This window comes from Mesoplodon bidens (assembly GCF_964165515.1).
Source record: "Mesoplodon bidens genome assembly, chromosome: X".
NCBI classification, from domain to species: Eukaryota; Metazoa; Chordata; class Mammalia; order Artiodactyla; family Ziphiidae; genus Mesoplodon; species Mesoplodon bidens.
In genome coordinates, this window is record NC_138163.1 from 62,852,922 (window position 1) to 62,878,628 (window position 25,707).

The window sequence follows — 25,707 nt, forward strand, 5'->3', positions numbered from 1 at the left end:
GACATTTCCATGACAGAGTGCATATACTTTCACAAGTTCAGGCTTGACAGTCAGCCATTTCTTCAGATGTTGATATTGCTATAGACTGTATGTTTGTGTCCTCTCAAAATTCATATGTTGAAACCTAATTCGCAACATAATAGCATTTGGAGGTGGGGTCTTTGGGTAGTGATTAGGTTACGAGGATGGAGCCCTCATTAATGGGATTAGTGTCCTTATAAAAGCAGCCCAAGAGACCTCCCTCTCCCCTTCTGCCATGTGAGGACACAGTGAGCTAATTTTGTCAGTCCAGCAAAGCTGCATTTGACTGTTCTTTCTCTAAGAAGTCATAAGCTCATTTAGTTATAGGTTAAACCTCATTTAATTCCAAAAATTACTTATAGTTGTGAATATGTTTTCAGTCACTTCAAGTAAGATATAAGCATTTATGCTCACAAACCTTTTAAAAATTCAAGAACTGGAAAAACAGAATTTTAAAATGACTGAAACATTATATTGTAGACATTTATCAACAGTCTGTTATTGTATGTAACTTAAAGTCAAAATAATACTTAACACTTAAATTTAAAAGTCACTGTATATAAAAAAAACCAGTTAAGCATGAAACTAATTTACAGTTGTTCTACCACAATGTATAACTGTTAAGAAGTATTTTTTCTATTAAGATATAAGTCAGATATTTCAAGTATTTTTATCATTTAGCTTTTTTAAAGTATTAGACCTAGATAAAAGAATCTATATATAGGAAAATGATTACTTCTGACAAAAATAAATGAATCCAGAATTTAACATGTGCTAGTTAAGCATGGAGTCATATACCATAACAGAATTAAAATTGCCAGTGAATAGAAGATAAAGTTCTATCAAATGATAGAAGTAGGACCTATATATATATTACTTCCAGATGTAAGAGAAATGGAGTTTTATGTTCAATTGCTAATCTACAAGAAAAGAAGGCAATTTAAGTCAAAAAGATATCCCATCCTATAACACCTGTAACTAGTAACAACTAAAATCCCTTGCAAAGGAATGCCCTAGAGTGAATCTGTAATTAACCAGGTCACGTACTGACTCCCAACTCTCCTGATACTCATAAATTGAATCCCCTTAAGGGTACATAAGAGGGAATAAATGGGTTGGTAAGGACTCCCTTGAGTGAACACAACTGTTTTTTGTCCTTTCCTGAATGCCCGTAAAACACCACAAGCACCAGCATCCTGTTCCTGAAATGCAGTTCTTATACGTGACATTATTACATATACACCTTTGAGATTTCAAACAGTCATATTAATAAACTCTCTTGTCTATATTAACTTTAACAAATATCAGAATGTTTCAAGTGGAAACCAAGGTATGTTGTTTAGTCATTAATGGCTCTATATCATTTTAAAATAGTCTGAAGTTCAACTGCATACTGAGGATTTGATTTCTTTCTCAATTAACAGTTTCAAAGTTTACAGTCTAAAGCATCTTTCTTACCTATTTCTATAATCCATAGAAGGCATTCAAATATCATTGATTAAATGTAATATTCTATTTCTTTATTCAGTGAATTCACAAGAGGCTCTTTATTGGTGCATGGGTGATTAACTAAGTTGTCCATCATTTTATAAAATCTCCATGAAATAGTTCCTTAGGTGAATTTGTTAGAATTTAATTTTTAAGAAATTGTTTCAAAAGCCTTCTGAAATTTAATTTTTAATGGGAAAAGAAACAGCTAACTATTTTTTTCCTAGGGTTACTTTAATGATTCCTACTTAAGCTTGCATTTTGCAATTTGTGACACTTCTAGATAGAACTGAACATAAAATAATTATATGAACTTAACAATTTATGAATCCTTTGTAGCAAATTTTGACAATCTGGTTTAACTCATTTGCCCTTTACTTTTTTTTTTTTTTTTTTTTTGCCCTTTACTTTTTAATGGATGAATCCTTAATCTCTGATGGCACTTTTCTGCTCAGATTCATAATACGGAGGTCTTCAAAATACAGAGGTATTTTTCTTATCCAGTGTATTTAGAAATATTAACTATTTCATGAAAATCATTTCTTAAGTCTCTCAAAGAGAAGACTAAATAATTCCCTTTTTTCAAGTGTTGACAATGATTACTGTGCAGTATAAAAGATCTATTACATTAATGACCATGTCATAATTTGTCTGTCTGCTACTCTTCTAGGAAGCTGTGGCATTCAAATTAAAGCAATCTATTGATTGCAATGGTGCCTTTACAGGATGGAAACAAATCCTGGATTATTCATGAATAAATGTCTGTACTGAAAGGCTAGTTATTTTTCTGCCAGTAAGAGAAAAGTCGACAGAGAGCCTCTCCTTATAATCTACATGCCTTCTTTTTAGCTCAAATCAATCAAAATTCCAAAATGTATGAATTCTCAGAAATAATATTGGTGTCACCTAGATCAATCATTTACAGGCAAACTATCAAATTCCCAACATTCTTGTGTCCATTATACCTCCTGAAGGCATAATTACATACTAAATATCAGGTGAATATTGTTACATTTCCATAACATGATGTAAGTGGCATTTTAGAAAGGTTAATCTGGCAGCAAAGAGGCTGCATACAGATAGGTCAGCCTGTGAATCTCATTATTGAATGCTTGAGTATCATGTTCTAGAGGGCTCATTAGAATTACCTGTCAAAGTTTTCAAACTAATCATACATCCTTGCATTCCCCCTGACTCCAATTCTAATATACCTTGACCCAGTCTACCTTAGATTCACTGCCAACACCAGGAACTCTGATTAGAAAGGGTAATCATAGGTAGGGTTATTATTTTTTAAAGATTACCATATGCAAGAGTGTTTTTGATTCATATATAAAACATTCTTGATATCAAATTAACACAGTTTAAGCTTCTGAGCTCCCATATTCTATAATAATCAACAGCTTCATTCTGAGTGTCAGAGGTAACCTGCATTTTCCAATGGGTCCTGCCTCTTTACAAAAGAATTTATAATTACTCAATATATTATAAAGTTAAATGTGAAAATTGTTAGAAATTCAACTTGAAATTTTCACCAGCATTACGTGGTCAGCACATATATCTCACTTCCAGCTCATAATTCCCAGTGTAAAAACTCCCAGATGGCATATTTTATAGTAGTCCTTTACTATTTGACCCTATACTTGTAGTCATAAAACCTCCTACGTTTCCAACTCAAGTCATCTTGCAGGATATATCAGTTCTCCTGATTGTTTTTTCAGGGTTCCATTGCGTAAAATTTGAAAGGTCTGTATAATTTCTCATTTTCCCTTTCACATTATGTTCCTGAAATGTTTACCCTTCAAGGCTTTTATTTTTTTAATAGCATAACTTATTACTAGCATATGCAGGAAGTTCTTCATGATCTTCTCCAGAATCAGATCTTCTCTTAGCTCTATTTTACCATGAATTTTTTTCATGGCACTTGGTAATTTTTTAAATTTTATTTTATTTATTTAATTTTTGGCAATTGTCAGACATATTCATTTGATAGTCAGAAGACTACATGGCATTTCTTGAGGGCATCTTTCCTTGAGTCATGAATCATTTCAGCTTAATCAAAATGGAAATAGTCTATTTGTAGATAGGTACCATGATGAATTGTTAAATTGGCAATTGGCAGAGTTTTGTGAATTTGAATCTACAAATGTTTGAGAAACTACAATTGTGTGACTAACAATGAAAATAGAACAAAACTGAAACTTAACATGCTTTGAAACTGGCATGTGTACAAAAATTAAAACCAAATATTAAAATTGAAACCAGGCCATTATGGTGGTCTCTAAGACAAAACCCAAGTATCAATTAAAAAAAAATAGATGAAGCATCTCTACATTGTTTTTGGTGCTAACCACATGTAGATTTAGTGACTTACATTTAAATATATAAATCATCATAGGACTTTCATTGTCCAGAAGCAGTTATCTGGTAACCTCAAACTATTCAAAAAACAGTCATGCCAGGAAGTAAGAAAGACAAAAAACAAAAAAAAAAGGCAAGTGAATTGCTAAAGTATTTAACAGGTAAGTTCATGCTCAGAATCATGTCTGCCTTACTCTGCTTTTTTATTTAACTTTAATATCTTTGATTATTTGATTCTCCAGCTCAAAATGTAATAGAACTCTTGGTAGCTGCTGGAAATAAAAACATTGGCAGAAGGAGAAATTTCCACCAATTATTACTAGATCTGTCTTCTGTAGCTATATAGAATAAGTGTGATTCTTGTACATGACAAGACTTCCAGTGTTTGAAGATAGTTAAGCCTCATCTACTAATATTCCTATTCCAAGCTAAAATCTCCAACTTAATTTGGCATCTGTAGAGGAGCAGTATTTGCCACACTGAAATATGTCTCTTTGGCATATTAATATTTTTAAGCCGGTTCTTTTCCAAGCAGTAGACACGGGAAAAACTGAAAACCAAGTAGGAGTTACCCTTTTATAAGAAACATTTACATTTGTAAGGGAAATCTCCATTTGTAATGGTATGTCCCTCCCTGTACGTGGAAAAGAAGGACTAAATCTTTAGAAACTCTTATTAATGGAGAATTCAATGACTTAAATTTGCATAACAACCTTACTCTTGTTTACTGTTCTGTGCTTGGTCATCTCCCATTACTGTCTCTCTCCCATCCAACATCCTCTTTTGTCTTTAGCTGGAGATGGTATTTAAGGTAAGGGCTGCAGCCATTTTGGCAAGTTACTCAGTTCTTCTGAGTCTCTCACATGTATACATGTTAGTAAATTTTGTATGATTTTTCTACTGTTAGTCTGCCTCATGTCAATTTAGTTCTTAGACCAGCTTGAAGAACCGAGAGGGTAAATGAAAATTTTTCATCCCTGACACAGTATTTTCAGACTGTTTACATTTTACTCTTTTCCTTTTTACCCATGTAATTTATTTATGTAATTAACAAAATAAGACCTTATGTATTTACCACTTTATTGTTGGTGACAATGTGGGCTTAGGAGACAATGGCTTTATAGATCACATATGATACAAATAACCATTTTATTTTTCATAATATTAGTCAATATTTAATATTTTCAAGTTGTTAAATTGTTTGAAAGTGTGTTTCCAAGACAGAAGCCACAAGTTTTGTTTTGAGCAGTGTTTTGTCTCTGGTGTGACTTTTTATATTTGCAAAATAACTCTTCCATTGCTGTAGTTACACAACATGTCTGCTTAATTGATGCATTTTAAACAAACCAAATGTCATTCAAGCAACAGATGGTTTCTGACTTGAATTATATAGGTTGGAATCATGCAGTATACAGTGAAAGATGAAAAACCTGGCATTGTCATTAATTGCATAAACACTTGGAACAAAATATTCTCTTGTTTAATGTTAGTAGAAATCACAACAAGAAGCTATGTGATGGTGATCAAATACCAGTTTAAAAATTAAAATGACCTAGAAAATTTTCCTAATAAAACTGAAGACTGTGCACATCAGCTTGCATGGTGATAATTTTTTTATTGCATTGTACCAAACATTGGTAACCTGTTTGTTTTAGACCCTTTCAAGTGTACATAAAGCATGTTTAACTTCATCTTCTTTACCTGGTGCTCATCAGAGCACATCAAAAACAACTGCTACTCTGGTAAAATGGGTCACATCCTGAAAATATATGAGATTAAAAGACCAATATTTCAGGCTTCCCTGGTGGTGCAGTGGTTGGGAGTCTGCCTGCTGATACAGAGGACACGGGTTCGTGTCCCAGTCTGGGAGGATCCTGTGTGCCGCAGAGAGGCTGGGCCCGTGAGCCATGGCTGCTGAGCCTGCGCATCCAGAACCTGTGCTCCACAACGGGAGAGGCCACAACAGTGAGAGGCCTGCGTACCACAAAAAAAAAAAAAAAAAAAAAAAAAAAGACCAATCCAATATTTCCTTTGAACTCTTGTTACTCTTTAAATAATATTTGGTGTTCTATAATTCCCATTGGTAATCAAAAGGAAATTAAAATAGCTGCATCTTCTAGCAACAGTGATGGAAGGTAGCAGTAAGCAATGTAGGGGTGAATATAGTTGAGGTGGAAGGAAGAATAATTGCAAAGTATTAGTATCTGTAGTATTACTGTACTCTTTTATTGTGCAACTCTTTATACAGGTATATTTTTCTAAAAGCAGACCTCCCTCTATTTATTTTACATACAAACAAGAACACCCCTATATTCCATTTATCACACCCACCCCCACACACACCCACACACACACACACACAAATGGTATTAAAAATAACCTCAGAGTGATCTACAAGTTAAAAAGGTGAAAACAATTATTATGCTACTGTCCCAGGGGAAAATTGATATGGCACTATCCTTTTCATTGCTTTATAAAAGTTATATACACATATTTCTAAAATATATCTAAATTGAGGATGAAATAGAAACTAGTGAAATATTTTGTTTCCTAACCCAAAGCCCTCAAATCAATCTTATGTGTTTACCTTAAATACATTATTTGAACCTACTGTAATATTACTTTTGTTGCCTTTCATTGTATTTGGGAATTAGGGAGAAAACGGCATTCAATTTTGGTAAAATTGCTAGCCAGCTAATGCAACCAGCTATTCCGTGGTTTAGAAAACACTAGGTGCGTACAAATCACCTAGTTGATGTGTTAGTAATGCAGTTTCCTAGGATCCAACCCTCAAATATTCTGATTCAGTGGGTCTAAGGTAGGACTCAGATGTTGCATTACATAATCCCTTGACTATAATTTCAAGGGGACAAAAAGGAAAACAAGGAGTCCTGCTTAAATTTTCTAAATATTTTTGAATAGATAATTTGACATTTTAAACTAAATTGAGTCATTAGAATAATGGGATTCTAATGTCAGACTGTAGTCTAATTAGCCATTATTTCATAATTTTTATATGAGACATTTCCTTTTGCATTCAGGAAATGTTCTTGTTCATTTTTGATGAATGATACATATGATATACCTATGACATTATTAACATAGAGGTGACCATAGCATAAAATGATGATAGAGTGTGTGTGTGTGTATATATGTGTGAGAAACTTCATAGATATAAAATTATCTGTCTATAACTTGATCATGCTAACATGCAGTATTGTTCTGAACAAAAACAAAGATAATTCCAATGGTATTATAAGTATTAAACCATATTTTCAGTTTATATGTATGTATGAATGATAAAAAATAATACAGTTTGATTTAATAAGCATTAGTTATTTGGTGCAGTCTTTATAATACAAAATTATGCTTTTATTGACACAGAAGACAACTTCAATGATACAACTGTTAAAATTAAATATATGAATTTGATGCCATGGAGGAAAAAATGTTGCTAAAATATATTTGTACTTAGAAGCACTTTAAGCTCTCTGGTGTTGAGACAACTTCATTTATAATACTCTGAAATGAATATAAGAACTCCAGGCCCAATACTGAATTTAATTAATGTTCAAATTCAATAAATCTTCCAAAAGTACTTATTCTTAAAGTGCATTCTACAATTTGGTTTAAGATACATAAATTGAAAAGATTAGATCCTACAAAATACAGTAGGTCATATTTTACAATGTTAAATGAGGAGTATTATCTCTAGATCTCTGAAGTTCCTATGAGATTTTGCAATAATGTCTTTTAGTGCTTTCCATGCATGCCCTGACAATTCTTCAGTAAGCGATCAACACATACAATAATTATAGTTGTACTTAGAAATTATATAGACTATTTCCTTGGGTGTCTGAAAGTTTTTTCTATTACTGATTCCCAACATTACTGATAAATGATCTGTTTTAAAAAGGATGATTTTGAACATATTTTTAAATCTTTGAGTAAAAGGTAAGTGACCCATAAGTAAATGACATAAAGGTCAAGAACTGGTGACACTTTAGGAAATACCATTAGGTAATAATGTTTAAATTCAGACAGAATACTAAAGTTAAAAATATTGGAGCATTAAGTTATTGCCATAAATAAGTAAAGAGATTTATTTTTATTTTTTTTCCAAAAAGTAATACTGAAAAGAGTTAAGTGAACCAAATACTATTTCTTTTACTGACAGGGAAACAATGTAGCAAACCCCTAAGATTTGCTTCCATTTGACATCAGCCCCTGGAAAATATTTTGCTAATCAAGACTTCACCTTCACTTAGCAACCACTGGCAACCAGGCAACTTAACATCCTTTACAGCTTCCTGATGGAAATATGGTACAAAATAATTAATGTAACTCTATTATTGAAAGATGAATTTGCTGTATATATATTATATTATATGCTGTAATTTGCTGCTGGATATTTTTGGTTCAATAGTTTCATGGAGCAGCAAATCTTCAAATCTGTTCAGTGTGTTTAGTTTAAGTTAGGTTAGTTTTCATGTTCCTCTAAAGTAGCATATCTATGAACCTATTCAAATTTTGTTGTAGTAATAAAACAAAATAATTACACCCCTTGAGAAAATAAGACAAGTAACTTGATGGTAAAATGTTTAACTCTAAGTTTAGAAGTTGGTCATAAGAAATGGGATAAATTCAAATTAAAAAGAATTGTTCACTCACAACTGGTTTTAAAAACAAGTTGGAAAAGTCTATTTATGGTGCATTATATAGAAGATTTTACTCTGATCTAAATGATAACTCAAAAAAAATATGTTGTGATGTTTAAATTTAAAAATATGACCTCAGACATAATAGGCAAGGGGAAGACAAAACAGAGATAATCTTGAAGTTACACAAGATACACACACACACACACACACACATACATACAACATGTTTTTCACAAATCCAAGTGCATCAATATGTCTTATTTTCCTTCTGGAGTTATTTTATTTATTGATTGTTTGACTGATTTTTGGCCTTGCCACGTGGCATGTGGGATCTTAGTCCCGAGAACAGGGATTGAATCCATGCCCCCTGCAGTGGAAATGTGGAGTCTTAACCACTGGACTGCCAAGGAAGTCCCTGGAGTTATTTTTAAAATTAATTTTAACAAATATGACATATTAAAAGTCATTTAAACAAGTATTGATAAGCAAAAACTTCAAACTGAGATTATTTTAGCTAAATACTATTGGCTATATTGTTTAAAGTAATAATAATTTAAAATAAATGTAAATTTAAGCTAATTCTCAAAAACGTACACAGAAAGATTCACAAGAAAGTGAACTCTATAAAATGTGCATGCTTAATTTGGTATTTAATAATCCCAAATATTTAGGAGCTTTTATTTTTTAATCTCTTTTTAAAAATTTTGTGCTGCCATTATTTTATGAAGAAATCACATCCAAGTTTTCTCTCCCATGGATTAATATTAACATTAACAAAAATTACGAGAATACTTATAATTTCAAGATGGTTACTGAAAATTCAATTTGATAGCCCTTTTGGAAAATAGTTTATTTTCATACACACTTTAAATATGAATAAATATGATCTGAATCACTATGCATACATAGTGATATGAATTATCATTTTAAACATCCTATCCAATTAAATTCCAAAAGCATTTGTTAAATGTCAACAATGTACTACATACTGTGCTAAGTGCAAGGGACAGAAACATGAATAAATATAGTTCCTGATTATCAAAGCATCGTAGAAGTTCACACTTCATGGTGAGTTTGCTCAGATAAACTTATTATACTTGAAAACAACTCATATCCAGATAAGCCACTGAACTTTCTGTTACTCTCAAATGAGCCAACAAAAAAGTTCATTTTCCCAGAGAATCATTCTTTAGTCAAACAAGTTAAATCAATTATCAAACTAGAAAGGTAGTATAATATGAAGTTTACATACCTTATAGACATTTCTTAAGGTGGAAAAAAAAGGACTTCTCATTGATACTCTAAAGTATTAATAAAAGTCTTTCTGATTGTTACAATCTTAGAATTAAATATCTGGAGACAGTGAGTGCTCTCTGGGAGACAAGGGATAAACCATCTTTGGATAAAACAGAAAGATTAAGATAAGTGACTTGTGCTATGAACATCTAAGGCTGTAATCTCAGGGCTGGTAGTTGGGGGGAATGGACAAAATGTGACTTTATAAAACAATTAATTGATAATAATTTTCAGAAATTTAGAATTTGGTACATGTATTTTAAAACAATTGAATTTATTTGATTTTTAATATTTCTATAATAAAAATAGGAATATGTACAGTTCTGTGATCCATTTCAGAAGAAAAAAAATACAAATATAAAAATGAGGCTTTGAAAATCCAATAGATGGAAGAAATGTTCACATATTGAGGTATAGGGAAGTCATTCTGGCATATACATAATTTAACTTAAACTTTATGCTGAATAAAACTGCCTGTTTGTGGCCTATCAAAGATACATTGCACATCTGCTTTAACCATTGAAGAAAATAATGCATTTAAAAATGATTATTTGAATAAATTCAAATTATTTTTCTCCCCCATAGCAGCATGAAGTTTGCATCATTTAAACCAGTATTTCTCAGTACATGGTCTAGGAATAGTGGGGTTGGTGGTGGTGAGTGATAAGGTCTAATTAAATATTCAAATTAGTATGTCCCATCACAGACCTATTGAATCAGAATCTCAGGTATCATGGTCTAGAAATTTGCATTTTTACATGCACTCTTCATGATTCTTATGTTCACTAAATTTTGAGTGCCACTAATTTTAAGCATTGACTATGGATAAATTATTAAAAACTATATTATTAATTGAACATTTCTTTTCAGCTAATTGAAGAAAAATAGAAGGGAGAAAATTCCCAGCACTTAGATGTGATTGTATTTTTTTTTAATTTACACGATAACAATATTTATTAACTAGATTGATCAAAATAGTTATTGAATACTTGGATATTGTTTCTACCACATTGAAAATGCATAATATAAATCAAGAAACCTAATATGGTCAATACAAATCAGAAGAATGAGATGTTCGTATAGTTGTATCTAACTCTCCCAGTAATCCACTCATTTAAGATTAATTCAAGTCTCTCATAGTGTATCTCACTTCTAAAGTAGTTGTGCCCACTGAAAGTTATGATTTCATGACATAGACACAAGGTGCACATTAGGGGAACTGAAGAACAAATATACACCTAATGTACTTCTGTTACATTAACAAGAAATGGAAAGCATGGTACCAGTGATGTTCTATACAATTTCAAGAGTAGTTTCTTAAAATCTCTCTTCTATTCTTATAGATTATTTATTGATTATTTGTGTTGACAGATTAATGGGATAAATACTACCTCAATAGAGATGATAGCAGGTGGAATTTATTTCTTGTAAATAAATGTAAGTGGCAACTGCTTCACCAAAAAGTAAAAAAAGTTTTATTTCAAAACACACTCACACACACACACACACACACACACACACATCCTTAGGATTTAAAATCTAGAATAAAAAACTCAAAAGAATCAAAACACCTCATTATTAACGTTTGAAAATGAAATGACAATAGATAAGTCAAAGTTACATTAGATATCCCAGAAGAGTTAGATATTTATCTCTGAAATTAGTCAACTAGTGTACATAGAAATGTATGCTATTTATTTAAAGTTAAATGTAAATGTATTTTACATATATATATATATATATATATATATATGCAGTCATACATACTAACAGTGAAAGCATTCATATACAAATAAATGGAAATAAATATTCAATAAATGAACTCTATAGAGCTCTAAGAATACTATACTAGGCAAAACGTTTATATGTCTTATGTAGATTTTCTAGGTTATCTTGCAACATAATAGAAACTAGTGAAACTACATTATCAACTAACTCTGATTAATACTATGGAAATATGTTTTTTTTTTTTGTCTTTTTTTTGCAGTACGCAGGCCACTCACTGTTGTGGCCTCTCCCATTGCGGAGCACAGGCTCCAGACGCGCAGGCTCAGTGGCCATGGCTCACGGGCCCAGCCACTCCGTGGCATGTGGAGTCCTCCCGGGCTGGGGCACGAATCCGTGTCCCCTGCATTGGCAGGCAGACTCTCAACCACTGCGCCACCAGGGAAGCCCTGGAAATATGGTTTCTTTAAAAATATTATTATGTTTAGAATTAAAATTCCCTTAAATCTCCTTAACAAATATTCACAACATTCCTAGGATATTAGAACACCAGAACTGAACCTAAGAAATATTTTGGGTCCATACATTTTTTTGAAGATTCTCAATTATCCATGGCCTCAATTATTACTGATAAGTTGATTTTGACTAGCAAATACATATTTGAAAATATTTCTGCAAATGTGATAGTATAATAAATTATAAAATGGTCATATAATCAACCTAATTCTTATTTCCTCTTTAACTACAATATATCAGCTTAAAATAATCTCATATGCTATTTTTAATAATACCATCTTGTTGTTCTAAATTACCACTGCTCTCTCATTATCATATGATATTGACTGAAAATAGGAAATCAATCTGATTTTAGAGAGCTTTTAAAAAATTTTTGATATATATATAGAGAGGGAATAAGGACAATAATGAAATATGTACTACAGGAATATGAAAGAGTTGAGTGAGAAAATACAGAAGATTTTAAATATAAATTGAAGTAAGTTTGCAACAATCAAGGAAGCAATTTTAACTTAAAATTGCTTCCATGATTTAACTAAATGGAAGAGAAATCTCCTGAGTCTCACTGCATTTACAAGCCATTTCCTATAACAGTACCATAAGAAAAACCAGGCTCTGTTCTCAGTTCTATACATGATTAAGATCAAGATTTTCCTGACTTGTTTTGTCATTCTCTATCTTCATTCAAACTGAGTCACTTTGATGTACAGCAGTAATTGACATAACATTATAATTCAACTATACTTTAATAAAAAATAAATTTAAAAAATTTACATGGTACATACTGTCCTATCAATGTTAAGTATTATGAGTTATTCCAATATACCAATACTACCAATGAATACACATATATGGCATTATAAGGAAAAAGAGGTAGCTCAGTGTCTCCATTAGTCACAGCACAACATATATATATATATATTTTTTTTTTTGCAGTACGCGGTCCTCTCACTGTTGTGGCCTCTCCCATTGCAGAGCACAGGCTCCGGACACGCAGGCTCAGCAGCCATGGCTCACGGGCCTAGCCACTCCACGGCATGTGGGATCTTCCTGGACTGGGGCATGAACCCGTGTTCCCTGCATTGGCAGGCAGATTCTCAACCACTGCGCCACCAGGGAAGCCCCACAGTGCACTTTGAGACAGATGTTTTTCACTCTGGGTACCTTACTCTTAATTTTCAGTTACCCTTAAACTCCATGCAGGGTACTATTCAGCTTGAGCTATCATTTATTCTGCAATATCTTTTTGCAAAATTAAACTATATTGCATTAAAACTGCCACTGAGTTGACAGATTCAAGGGATGAAAAGGCCCAGTGTGAGACTGTGAAATTGGTGAAATTCAACACTTGGTGATAGATAGCACACACATCCATCATAAAAATTAAGAACACCATCAGGAGTATAAACATATTCTCCCTGGATATTTGAATAGTATCAGCATAATCAGTGTTAGTTAGTATTAGATACAGGCAAGGCATTGTTTAATTAGTGGTCACAAAAAGGATGGTAAAAATTTAGTGTTTCTTAGACTGTGTTCTTTTCCACTGTGATGTTCATTTATTTCTAAAACTCACTAAACATCCTGCACTGGAATCTATACATTATAAGCTGTAGCTCTCTTACAACTCATTTCAAATGTAAGTACTTTCAAGAATAGACACACACAGTAGAGCTGTTGTTCCCCAACTGTTTAATTTATTTGAATTCTACCAGAAGCAGTCTCTTAATCTAGTAATTGAAAAGTAAATGGTAATTGGTCCAGATAAAAGTTGTTAACACCTTAATCAGTTGATACAATGTTTTAAATGGAAGTATCTTTTACTCTTTTATCTAACAACTGAGACAGAATCCACTAAGAGTGTTGGATCAATTCATGAAGAAGGAGCTGCACGAGAAAAACGTCCAACTAAAACTAAAAGTAAAAACCAAAGGAAATCATTTAAGATCTCAGTTAGTAAAAAAAGAAAAAATAAGAAATTACAGCAGTTTCAAGCTACTTTGTTTCTGCTATAAATAAGAAGTAATTACAGCTAAGTCCACTTTATCACTTGTTTAATAGTTTACTAATGGTTACTAAATCAAGCAATACCTAACCTAGAAGGGGAAAGTCTATCAGAGTATTCACTTTTTTTCCCAGCTTTATTGAGAAATAATTGACATATATCACTATATATGTTTAAGCTTGCAGCATGATGGTTTGATTTTCATATATTGTGAAATGATTACTACAAGAGGTTCAGCTAACATCCATCTTCTCTTATAGATACAATAAAAAGAAAAGAAAGAAGAAAAAAAAATCCTCCTTGTGATGAGAACTCTCGGGACCTACTCTCTTAACAACTTTTCTATATAGTACAGAGTGGTATTAACTATAGTTATCATGTTGTACATTACATCCCCAGTACTTATCTTATAACTAGACGTTTGTAACTTTTGACCACCTTCCTCCAATTCCCTCCCCCTAACCCATGACTCTGGTAACCACAAATCTTACCTCTTAAAAAAAAAAAAAAAAGGCTTCCCTGGTGGCGCAGTGGTTGAGAGTCCGCCTGCCGATGCAGGGGACACGGTTTCATGCCCTGGTCCGGGAAGATCCCACATGCCGCAGAGCGGCTAGGCCCATGAGCCATGGCTGCTGAGCCTGCGTGTCCAGAGCCTGTGCTCCACAACGAGAGAGGCCACAACAGTGAGAGGCCCGTGTACCGCAAAAAACAAACAAACAAACAAAAAAATCTTACCTCTTTTTCCTCTTTTTCTATGAGTTTGGTGGGGATTTAAAATTATTTTTATTAGATTCTACATATAAGTGACACCTAACAGTATTTGTCTTTCTCTGTCCGAATTATTTCCCTGAGCATAATGTCTTTTGTCACAAATGGTAGGATTTCCTCTTTTTTTTCATGGCTGAATGATATTCTATTGTGTACAAAAACCTCTTTATCCATTCATCTGTTGATGAGCAAGTTAGTTGTTTCCAGGTCTTTGCTATTGGAAATAATGTTGTCATGAACACGAGGGTGCAGCTATCTTTTCCAGTTAGTGTTTTATTTTCCTTTGGATATATTCCCTGAAGTGGAATTCTATTTTTAATTTTTTGAGGATGCTTTATACAGTTTTCCATATTGCTTGTACCAATTTACAATCTCACCAACAGTGCACAAAGGTTCCCTTTTCTCCACATCCTCCCCAGCACTGTCTGTGAATTCATCCCCCTACCTGTGCATAGCCTGAGAATGCTCCACACCTGGTACTGACTTTGCTCTGGGGGTAATCAGCTTTGCTTGCCTCCTTCTCAGCTTTAGTGCCACTGGGCCACAATGCTTCCAGGAGTTATTGCCAGACTTTCTGGTCAGATGGGGCTGGAAAACACTCTCCACAGTGAGTGGGTCTGTGATCCAGCTCCTCGCCTGGGCATTGGAAAGCTGGGCTCTAGGGCCAACAAAATTCCTCATTTGATGATGTGAATCAGGCATATCTGCAGCCTGCTGAGTTCCCTGGTCAGAATGCACCTTCACTTGTTTCTACATTTGAGCAAAGCTGCTGGTTGGAATTACTACTTAAGTACTGCAGATATGAACTCTATCTGCCAAGACCCTTGTGCTTTTTGTTGCAACCACACCTCCCACCCCACTCCTGCCTCCAGTCTACCATCATAGTCATATTCACAGTGGTTGAAGCTTGCAGATTTCCCTGCAATCCCATGATGTGAGATCTAATTAGGGGCTTCTGAAGAGTGACCCATGATGCTGAAAGTACTTGGTTGTCCCCTGGTTCTCTTTTCCCACTGGAAGAAAAATAGGATCAAGGAAGACTTCTCTGAGTGGAGCCGTACTGACCTGGGTGAGGGACAATGCAGTCATGTAGCTGCTTCTCTTATCCTTCAAATGCAGTCTGTTTTGGCCTCTGTTGTACATGGAGGTGTTTCAGCTTCACCCCTGTGTTTTAGGATCCTCTCAGTGATGCCCTCTTCTTGAAGAGTCGTTAGTTAATCTTCTTGTGAAGGGAATTGATGTCACAAACAACCTATGTCACCATCTTGATGACATCCTCTCTCTGAATTCACTTATTATATTGTAATAGTTTAGTTCATTTTAAAACATATTTTTCAAAACAGTTTAAAATTGAGGGTTGGATTATTGTCCTCTATCGAAAGAAATAAAAAAGAATAGCTTATCATGAAAAATAGGACCATGTCTCTTCCAAGAATCTTTTCTTTTTCTCCATGCTGTCTATCAGCATATTTTTGTGATAGCCTTTTGAAAGGAAATTCTGATATTGATAATCATTAATTCCTCATTGTCCTACATGGGTTCTGGCCTTAAATTCTTTATTCATTATCATACACTGATTGCATTTGAGCTTAAGAGAGAGATTTATTTACTCAGCTAGTTATCAGTTTCTAAGAATCATACTGAATCAATGTGCTTTATAAATGGAATAGATACATAATATCATTTCTTGCATTATAAAGATAAATAAATTTCATCAGTGTATCATAATATAATTTTAATCACCTCATGCATAGGACCTTTGTTTGCATTATGACCCAAATCCAGCTGATTGTCTTCCTTATGTACCCAAAATTATCTAAAGCTTTATACTTAAGAGCCAGCCACAGAAGGAAAATATTTTCCACCATGCTTGCAAGGCTTGTGAGTTAAAAAAAAAAAAAAAAAAAAAAAACTGATGCTTGTAAAAAATTGCTAAGGAATTTTTCCTTCATTGATTTACGACATAACATATTAGTAATATTACAAATATATTTATTTTACCCATAAGCATTTACATGCTATAAAAAAGGAAATTCTGTTTTCTGTTACTGATTCACTATATTGAGAAACACTTTTTAAAAAAACACCTATTATTATACTTTATTATATATGTTAATAATTATTAGTTTAGTTATACATTTATGGATATATAAATGTACTCACATTTTCATCATATGTTTTCTTTTTTTTAATTATTATTTTTTTATTTCTTTTTTTATTTTTTGCTTTATAACAAATTTAATCAGTTATACATATACATATGTTCCCATATACCCTCCCTTTTGCGTCTCCCTCCCACCCTCCCTATCCCACCCCTCCAGGCGGTCACAAAGCACCGAGCTGATCTCCCTGTGCTATGCGGCTGCTTCCCACTAGCTATCTACCTTAAGTTTGGTAGTGTATATATGTCCATGCCGCTCTTTCGCTTTGTCACAGCTTACCCTTCCCCCTCCCCATATCCTCAAGTCCATTCTCTAGTAGGTCTGTGTCTTTATTCCTGTCTTACCCCTATGTTCTTCATGACAATTTTTTTTTCTTAAATTCCATATATATGTGTCAGCATACAGTATTTGTCTTTCTCTTTCTGACTTACTTCACTCTGTATGACAGACTCTAGGTCCATCCACCTCATTACAAATAGCTCAATTTCATTTCTTTTTATGGCTGAGTCATATTCCATTGTATATATGTGCCAGATCTTCTTTACCCATTCGTCTGATGATGGACACTTAGGTTGTTTCCATCTCCAGGATATAGTAAATAGGGCTGCTATGAACATTTTGGTACATGTCTCTTTTTGAATTATGGTTTTCTCAGGGTATATGCCCAGTAGTGGGATTCCTGGGTCATATGGTAGTTCTATTTGTAGTTTTTTAAGGAACCTCCATACCGTTCTCCATAGTGGCTGTACCAATTCACATTCCCACCAGCAGTGCAAGAGTGTTCCTTTTTATCCACACCCTCTCCAGCATTTATTGTTTCTAGATTTTTTGATGATGGCCATTTTGACTGGTGTGAGATGATATCTCATTGTAGTTTTGATTTGCATTTCTCTAATGAGCAAAGATGTTGAGCATCCTTTCATGTGTTTGTTGGCAGTCTGCATATCTTCTGTGGAGAAATGTCTATTTAGGTCTTCTGCCCATTTTTGGATTGGGTTGTTTGTTTTTTTGTTACTGAGCTGCATGAGCTGCTTATAAATTTTGGAGATTAATCCTTTGTCAGTTGCTTCATTTGCAAATATTGTCTCCCATTCTGAGGGTTGTCTTTTGGTATTGTTTATGGTTTCCTTTGCTGTGCAAAAGCTTTTAGGTTTCATTAGGTCCCATGTGTTTATTTTTGTCTTTATTTCCATTCCTCTAGGAGGTGGGTCAAAAAGGATCTTGCTGTGATTTATGTCATAGAGTGTTCTGCCTAAGTTTTCCTCTAAGAGTTTGATAGTGTCTGGCCTTACATTTAGGTCTTTAATCCATTTTGAGCTTATTTTTGTGTATGGTGTTAGGGAGTGATCTAATCTCATACTTTTACATGTCCCTATCCAGTTTTCCCAGCACCACTTATTGAAGAGACTATTCTTTCTCCACTGTACACTCATGCCTCCTTTATCAAAGATAAGGTGACCATATGTCCGGGGGTTTATCTCTGGGCTTTCTATCCTGTTCCATTGATCTATCTTTCTGTTTTTGTGCCAGTACCATACTATCTTGATTACTGTAGCTTTGTAGTATAGTCTGAAGTCAGGGAGCCTGATTCCTCCAGCTCCATTTTTCATTCTCAAGATTGCTTTGGCTGTTCGGGGTCTTTTGTGTTTCCATACAAATTGTGGAATTTTTTGCTCTAGTTCTGTGAAAAATGCCAGTGGTAGTTTGATAGAGATTGCATTGAATCTGTAGATTGCTTTGGGTAGTAGAGTCATTTTCACAATATTGATTCTTCCAATCCAAGAACATGGTATATCTCTCCATGTTTTTGTATCATCTTTAATTTCTTTCATCACTGTCTTATAATTTTCTGCATACAGGTCTTTTGTCTCCTTAGGTAGGTTTATTCCTAGATATTTTATTCTTTTTGTTGCAATGGTTAATGGGAGTGTTTTCTTGATTTCACTTTCAGATTTTTCATCATTAGTATATAGGTACGCCAGAGATTTCTATGCATTAATTTTGTATCCTGCAACTTTACCAAATTCATTGATTAGCTCTATTAGTTTTCTGGTAGCATCTTTAGGATTCTCTAGGTATAGTATCATGTCATCTGCGAACAGTGACAGCTTTACTTCTTCTTTTCCAATTTGGATTCCGTTTATTTCCTTTTCTTCTCTGATTGCTGTGGCTAAAACTTCCAAAACTAGGTTGAATAAGAGTGGTGAGAGTGGGCAACCTTGTCTTGTTCCTGATCTTAGTGGAAATGCTTTCAGTTTTTCACCATTGAGGACAATGCTGGCTGTGGGTTTGTCATATATGGCCTTTATTATGTTGAGGAAAGTTCCCTCTATGCCTACTTTCTGCAGGGTTTTTATCATAAATGGGTGTTGAATTTTGTCGAAAGCTTTCTCTGCATCTATTGAAATGATCATATGGTTTTTCTCCTTCAATTTGTTAATATGGTGTATCACGTTGATTGATTTGCGTATATTGAAGAATCCTTGCATTCCTGGAATAAACCCCACTTGATCATGGTGTATGATCCTTTTAATGTGCTGTTGGATTCTGTTTGCTAATATTTTGTTGAGGATTTTTGCATCTATGTTCATCAGTGATATTGGCCTGTAGTTTTCTTTCTTGGTGACATCCTTGTCTAGTTTTGGTATCAAGGTGATGGTGGTCTCGTAGAATGAGTTTGGGAGTGTTCCCCCCTCTGCTATATTTTGGAAGAGTTTGAGAAGGATGGGTGTTAGCTCTTCTCTAAATGCTTGATAGAATTCACCTGTGAATCCATGTGGTCCTGGGCTTTTGTTTGTTGGAAGATTTTTAATCACAGTTTCCATTTCAGTGATTGTGATTGGTCTGTTCATATTTTCTCTTTCTTCCTGATTCAGTCTTGGCAGGTTGTGCATTTCTAAGAATTTGTCCATTTCTTCCAGGTTGTCCATTTTATTGGCATAGAGTTGCTTGTAGTAATCTCTCATGATCTTTTGTATTTCTGCAGTGTCAGTTGTTACTTCTCCTTTTTCATTTCTAATTCTATTGATTTGAGTCTTCTCCCTTTTTTCTTGATGAGTCTGGCTAATGGTTTATCAATTTTGTTTATCTTCTCAAAGAACCAGCTTTTAGTTATATTGATCTTTGCTATCGTTTCCTTCATTTCTTTTTCATTTATTTCTGATCTGATTTTTATGACTTCTTTCCTTCTGTTAACTTTGGGATGTTTTTGTTCTTCTTTCTCTAATTGCTTTAGGTGCAAGGTTAGGTTGTTTATTCGAGATGTTTCCTGTTTCTTAAGGTGGGATTGTATTGCTCTAAACTTCCCTCTTAGAACTGCTTTTGCTGCATCCCATAGGTTTTGGGTCGTCGTGTCTCCATTGTCATTTGTTTCTAGGTATTTTTTAATTTCCCCTTTGATTTCTTCAGTGATCACTTTGTTATTAAGTAGTGTATTGTTTAGTCTCCATGTGTTTGTATTTTTTACAGCTCTTTTCCTGTAATTGATATCTAGTCTCATAGCATTGTGGTCGGAAAAGATACTTGATACAATTTCAATTTTCTTAAATTTACCAAGGCTTGATTTGTGACCCAAGATATGATCTATCCTGGAGAATGTTCCATGAGCACTTGAGAAAAATGTGTATTCTGTTGTTTTTGGATGGAATGTCCTATAAATATCAATTAAGTCCATCTTGTTTAATGTATCATTTAAAGCTTGTGTTTCCTTATTTATTTTCATTTTGGATGATCTGTCCATTGGTGAAAATGGGGTGTTAAAGTCCCCTACTATGATTGTGTTACTGTCGATTTCCCCTTTTATGGCTGTTAGTATTTGCCTTATATATTGAGGTGCTCCTATGTTGGGTGCATAAATATTTAAAATTGTTATATCTTCTTCTTGGATCGATCCCTTGATCATTATGTAGTGTTCTTCTTTGTCCCTTCTAGTAGTCTTTATTTTAAAGTCTATTTTGTCTGATATGAGAATTGCTACTCCAGCTTTCTTTTGGTTTCCATTTGCATGGAATAACTTTTTCCCTCCACTTACTTTCAATCTGTATGTGTCTCTAGGTCTGAAGTGGGTCTCTTGTAGACAGCATATATATGGGTCTTGTTTTTGTATCCATTCAGCCAATCTGTGTCTTTTGGTGGGAGCATTTAGTCCATTTACATTTAAGGTAATTATCGATATGTATGTTCCTATTCCCATTTTCTTAATTGCTTTGGGTTCGTTATTGTAGGTATATTCCTTCTGTTGTGTTTCTTGCCTAGAGAAGTTCCTTTAGTATTTGTTGTAAAGCTGGTTTGGTGGTGCTGAACTCTCTCAGCTTTTGCTTGTCTGAAAATATTTTAATTTCTCCATCAAATCTGAATGAGATCCTTGCTGGGTAGGGTAATCTTGGTTGCAGGTTTTTCTCCTTCATCACTTTAATTATGTCCTGCCACTCCCTTCTGGCTTGTAGAGTTTCTGCTGAGAGATCAGCTGTTATCCTGATGGGGATTCCCTTGTGTGTTATTTGTTGTTTTTGCCTTGCTGCTTTTAATATGATTTCTTTGTGTTTAATTTTTGACAGTTTGATTAATATGTGTCTTGGCGTATTTCTCCTTGGATTTATTCTGTATGGGACTCTCTGTGCCTCCTGGAATTGATTAACTATTTCCTTTCCCATATTAGGGAAGTTTTCAACTATAATCTCTTCTAATATTTTCTCAGTCCCTTTCTTTTTCTCTTCTTCTTCTGGAACCCCTATAATTCGAATGTTGGTGCGTTTAATGTTGTCCCAGAGGTCTCTGAGACTGTCCTCTGTTCTTTTCATTCTTTTTTCTTTATTTTGCTCTGCAGCAGTTATTTCCACTATTTTATCTTCCACCTCACTTATCCGTTCTTCTGCCTCAGTTATCCTGCTATTGATCCCATCTAGAGTAATTTTTATTTCATTTATTGTGTTTTTAATCGATGCTTGATTCATCTTTAGTTCTTCTAGGTCCTTGTTAACTGTTTCTTGCATTTTGTCTATTCTATTTCCAAGATTTTGGATCTGGGAAATAGAATCTTGGATCATCTTTACCATCATTATTCTGAATTCTTTTTCAGGTAGACTGCCTATTATCTCCTCATTTGTTAGGTCTGGTGGGTTTTTATCTTGCTCCTTCTCCTGCTGAGTGTTTTTCTGTCTTCTCATTTTGCTTATGTTACTGTGTTTGGGGTCTCCTTTTTGCAGGCTGCAGGTTCGTAGTTCCCGTTGTTTTTGGTGTCTGTCCCCAGTGGCTAAGGTTGGTTTAGTGGGTTGTGTAGGCTTCCTGCTGGAGGGGACTAGTGCCTGTGTTCTGGTGGGTGAGGCTGGATCTTGTCTTTCTGGTGGGCAGGTTCACGTCTGGTGGTGTGTTTTGGGGTGTCTGCGGACTTTTTATGATTTTACGCAGCCTCTCTGCTAATGGGTGGCGTTGTGTTCCTGTCTTGCTAGTTGTTTGGCATAGGGTGTCCAGCACTGTAGCTTGCTGGTCGTTGAGTGAAGCTGGGTGCTGGTGTTGAGATGGAGATTTCTGGAAGATTTTCGCCGTTTGATATTATGTGGAGCTGGTAGGTCTCTTGTGGACCAGTGTCCTGAAGTTGGCTCTCCCACCTCAGAGGCACAGCACTGACTCCTGGCTCCTCAATTTGGGATGATTTGTTGTCCATTCATGTATTCCACAGATGCAGAGTACATCAAGTTGATTGTGGAGCTTTAATCCGCTGCTTCTGAGGCTGCTGGGAGAGGTTTCCCTTTCTCTTCTTTGTTCTCACAGCTCCTGGGTCTCAGCTTTGGATTTGGCCCCGCCCCTGCGTGTAGCTCACTGGAGGGCGTCTGTTCTTCGCTCAGACAGGACAGGGTTAAAGGAGCAGCCTCTTCGGGGACTCTGGCTCACTCAGGCTGGGCGGGAGGGTGGGGCACGGAGTGCGGGGCGAGCCTGCAGCGGCAGAGGTCGGCGTGACGTTGCACCAGCCCGAGGCACGCCGTGCGTTCTCCCAGGGAAGCCGCCCCTAGATCCCGGGACCCCCGCAGTGGTGGGCTGCACAGGCTCCCGGAAGGGCGGTGTGGACAGTGACCTGCGCTCGCACACAGGCTTCTTGGCGGTGGCAGCAGCAGCCCCAGTGTCCCACGCCCGTCACTGGGCTCCGCGCTTTCAGTCGTGACTCGCGCCCGTCTGTGGAGCCCCTTTAAGCAGCGCTCTTAATCCCCTCTCCTCGCGCACCAGGAAACCAAGAGGGAAGAAAAAGTCTCTTGCCTCTTCGGCAGCTCCAGAGTTTTCCCGGACTCCCTGCCGGCTAGCTGTGGCTCATTAGCCCCCTTCCGGCTGAGTTCTCGCCGCCAGCCCCAGTCCTCTCCTTGCGCTCTGACCGAAGCCTGAGCCTCAGCTTCCAGCACCGCCGGGGCGAGCAGACAAGCCTCTCGGGCGGGTGAGTGCCGCTCGGCACCGCTCCTCTGTGCGGGAATCTCTCCGCTTTGCCCTACCCAGGTATGTGGGGAGTTTCTTGCCTTTTGGGAGGTCTGGGGTCTTCTGCCAGCATTCAGTAGGTGTTCTGTAGGAGTTGTTCCACGTGTAGCTGTATTTCTGGTGTATCCGTGGGGAGGACGGTGATCTCCGCGTCTTACTCTTCCGCCATCTTACCCGGAAGTCCCATCATATGTTTTCTTATTTTAACATGGCAATTACCTTCTGATGTATAGAAGTGAGTAATTATTATTGGATATACAGGTAATCCTCCATATCTGTGGGCGCCAAATCTGAACCAACCAACCAACCAACCATGGATCAAAACTACTTGAAAAAAAAAATCCAGAAGGCTCCAAAAAGCAAAACTTGAGTTTGCTGTGTGCCAGAATCTATTTCCGTAGCATTTACATTGTATTTACAACTATTTCCATACCATTTATGTTGTACTGGTATTATAAGTAATCTAGAGATGATTGAAAGTATATGGGAGTTTGTGTTTGATTATCTGCAAATACTACACTATTTTATGTAGAAGACTGGAGCATCCACAGATTCTGGTATCTATAGGAGGTCCTGGAACCAACCCCCTGTTGATATCAAGGAACAGTTTTATGTACAAGATCTGAACACTCCCAGTGCTTCCACTGTGAGCACACTATCCATGCCACTAACATATTTTGCTAAGAATATTGCATTAGCTTCCTAATTGGTCTTGTTAACTTCAGTCTATCTCTCTTTCCATTATCAACATATCAGACAGAGTGAATTTGCTGAAACCAAAGTCAAATTATGTTAATTCTCTTCTTACAATACTCCAGTGTCTTTCTATTTCACTGAGAGTAAAAGTCACAATCCTATAGTAACCTTCTAATCTCTAAATAATCTGGCCCTTCATTATATCTCTGATCCATCATACTATCGTTCTCCCCTTCCTCAAATCACTCAGACATAACGGCATCCTGGTGATCCTCATACACATCAAGTCATGCTCCTGTCTCATAGACTTTACACAGTCTGTTCCTTATAACCAGAAATGCTCTTCTTCGAGTTACCTGAAAGACTCTCTCATCTCCTTCAAGTCTTTCCTCAACTATCACCTTATAAATGAGGCCTACCTTAAGCATGCTACTTAAAATGTGACTTGCCCACCCCCCAAGTGGTGTTACTAATACCATTTCCACAGCACATAAATAGCTTCTAACATACTATATATTTTTGTACTATTTTTACTGTCTATCATCTCCATGAAGACAGAAGCTTTTGTCTGTCTTATTCACTGTAATATGCTCAGTGCCTGGAACAATGCCCAGAACTTAGTAGGTAAAAGTCAATAAATTTTGTTGAATTAAACTAATGAATTTAAGGACTGATATTTGTAAAAGACTATAATACTTAGACTTAAGCTACATGTTGAGAAATGTAATGTTTTATGAACTAGATCTTCCATCTTGTACCTAAAATATTGAAAACAAATGTCAAAAGTAGCATACTCGGGCCTCCCTGGTGGAGCAGTGGTTGAGAGTCCTCCTGCCAATGCAGGGGACACGGGCTCATGCCCCAGTCTGGGAAAATCCCACATGCTGTGGAGCGGCTGGGCCTGTGAGCCATGGCCACTGAGCCTGTGTGTCCAGAGCCTGTGCTCTGCAATGGGAGAGGCCACAACGGTGAGAGGCCCGCGTACTGCAAAAAGAAAAAAAAAAAGTATCATCCTCTTTTCCTATTTAAGTCAGTTCAGTAATGAACATACAAGTTGAGATGCCAAACAAGCAACTGGAAATTCTGTTTTGTACCTCAAAAGATAAGTCACCTACACTTTAAGGAGTCAGTTCCAACTCAAGAAGTGTAGAAGAAGATGATTTTTTAAAAATCTAATACTTATTGAGTACTAATTTCAGGGAGTATTTTTTACTAGGAGTTTTGAAAATGTTATAGAATTGGAGATAGGAGAATCAAAGAAAAAAAAGGAACAGTCAGAGGAGTAAATGAAACAAAATCTAAGAATGAAGGATGTAGGCTGATGATTTCAGATATCAGCTAGATGATAAGACGATTGACTAGGATGTTTCAGGTTGTCATTTCCCCAGTGAAATACCAAGTAAATGACAACATACTTAAGAAAGTAGCTTTGTTGGAGCTCTAGAAAACAGTTAAGAATATGCATCTAACAAGTGAATGCCCAACCAAGAAATATCCACACTCAAAACAGTAGGAAATTCGTGACATTTTTGCTTATTTTTGCCCCATT

At 35.6% G+C, this 25,707-nt stretch overlaps 1 protein-coding gene across 8 annotated transcripts in view; it reads right to left on the reverse strand.

The window, feature by feature from the left end:
* PCDH11X (protocadherin 11 X-linked) overlaps positions 1–25,707 on the reverse strand; it is a gene marked incomplete at both ends in the record, with an annotated part of 701,896 nt that overhangs the window by 207,460 nt on the left and 468,729 nt on the right. The window lies entirely within an intron of this gene.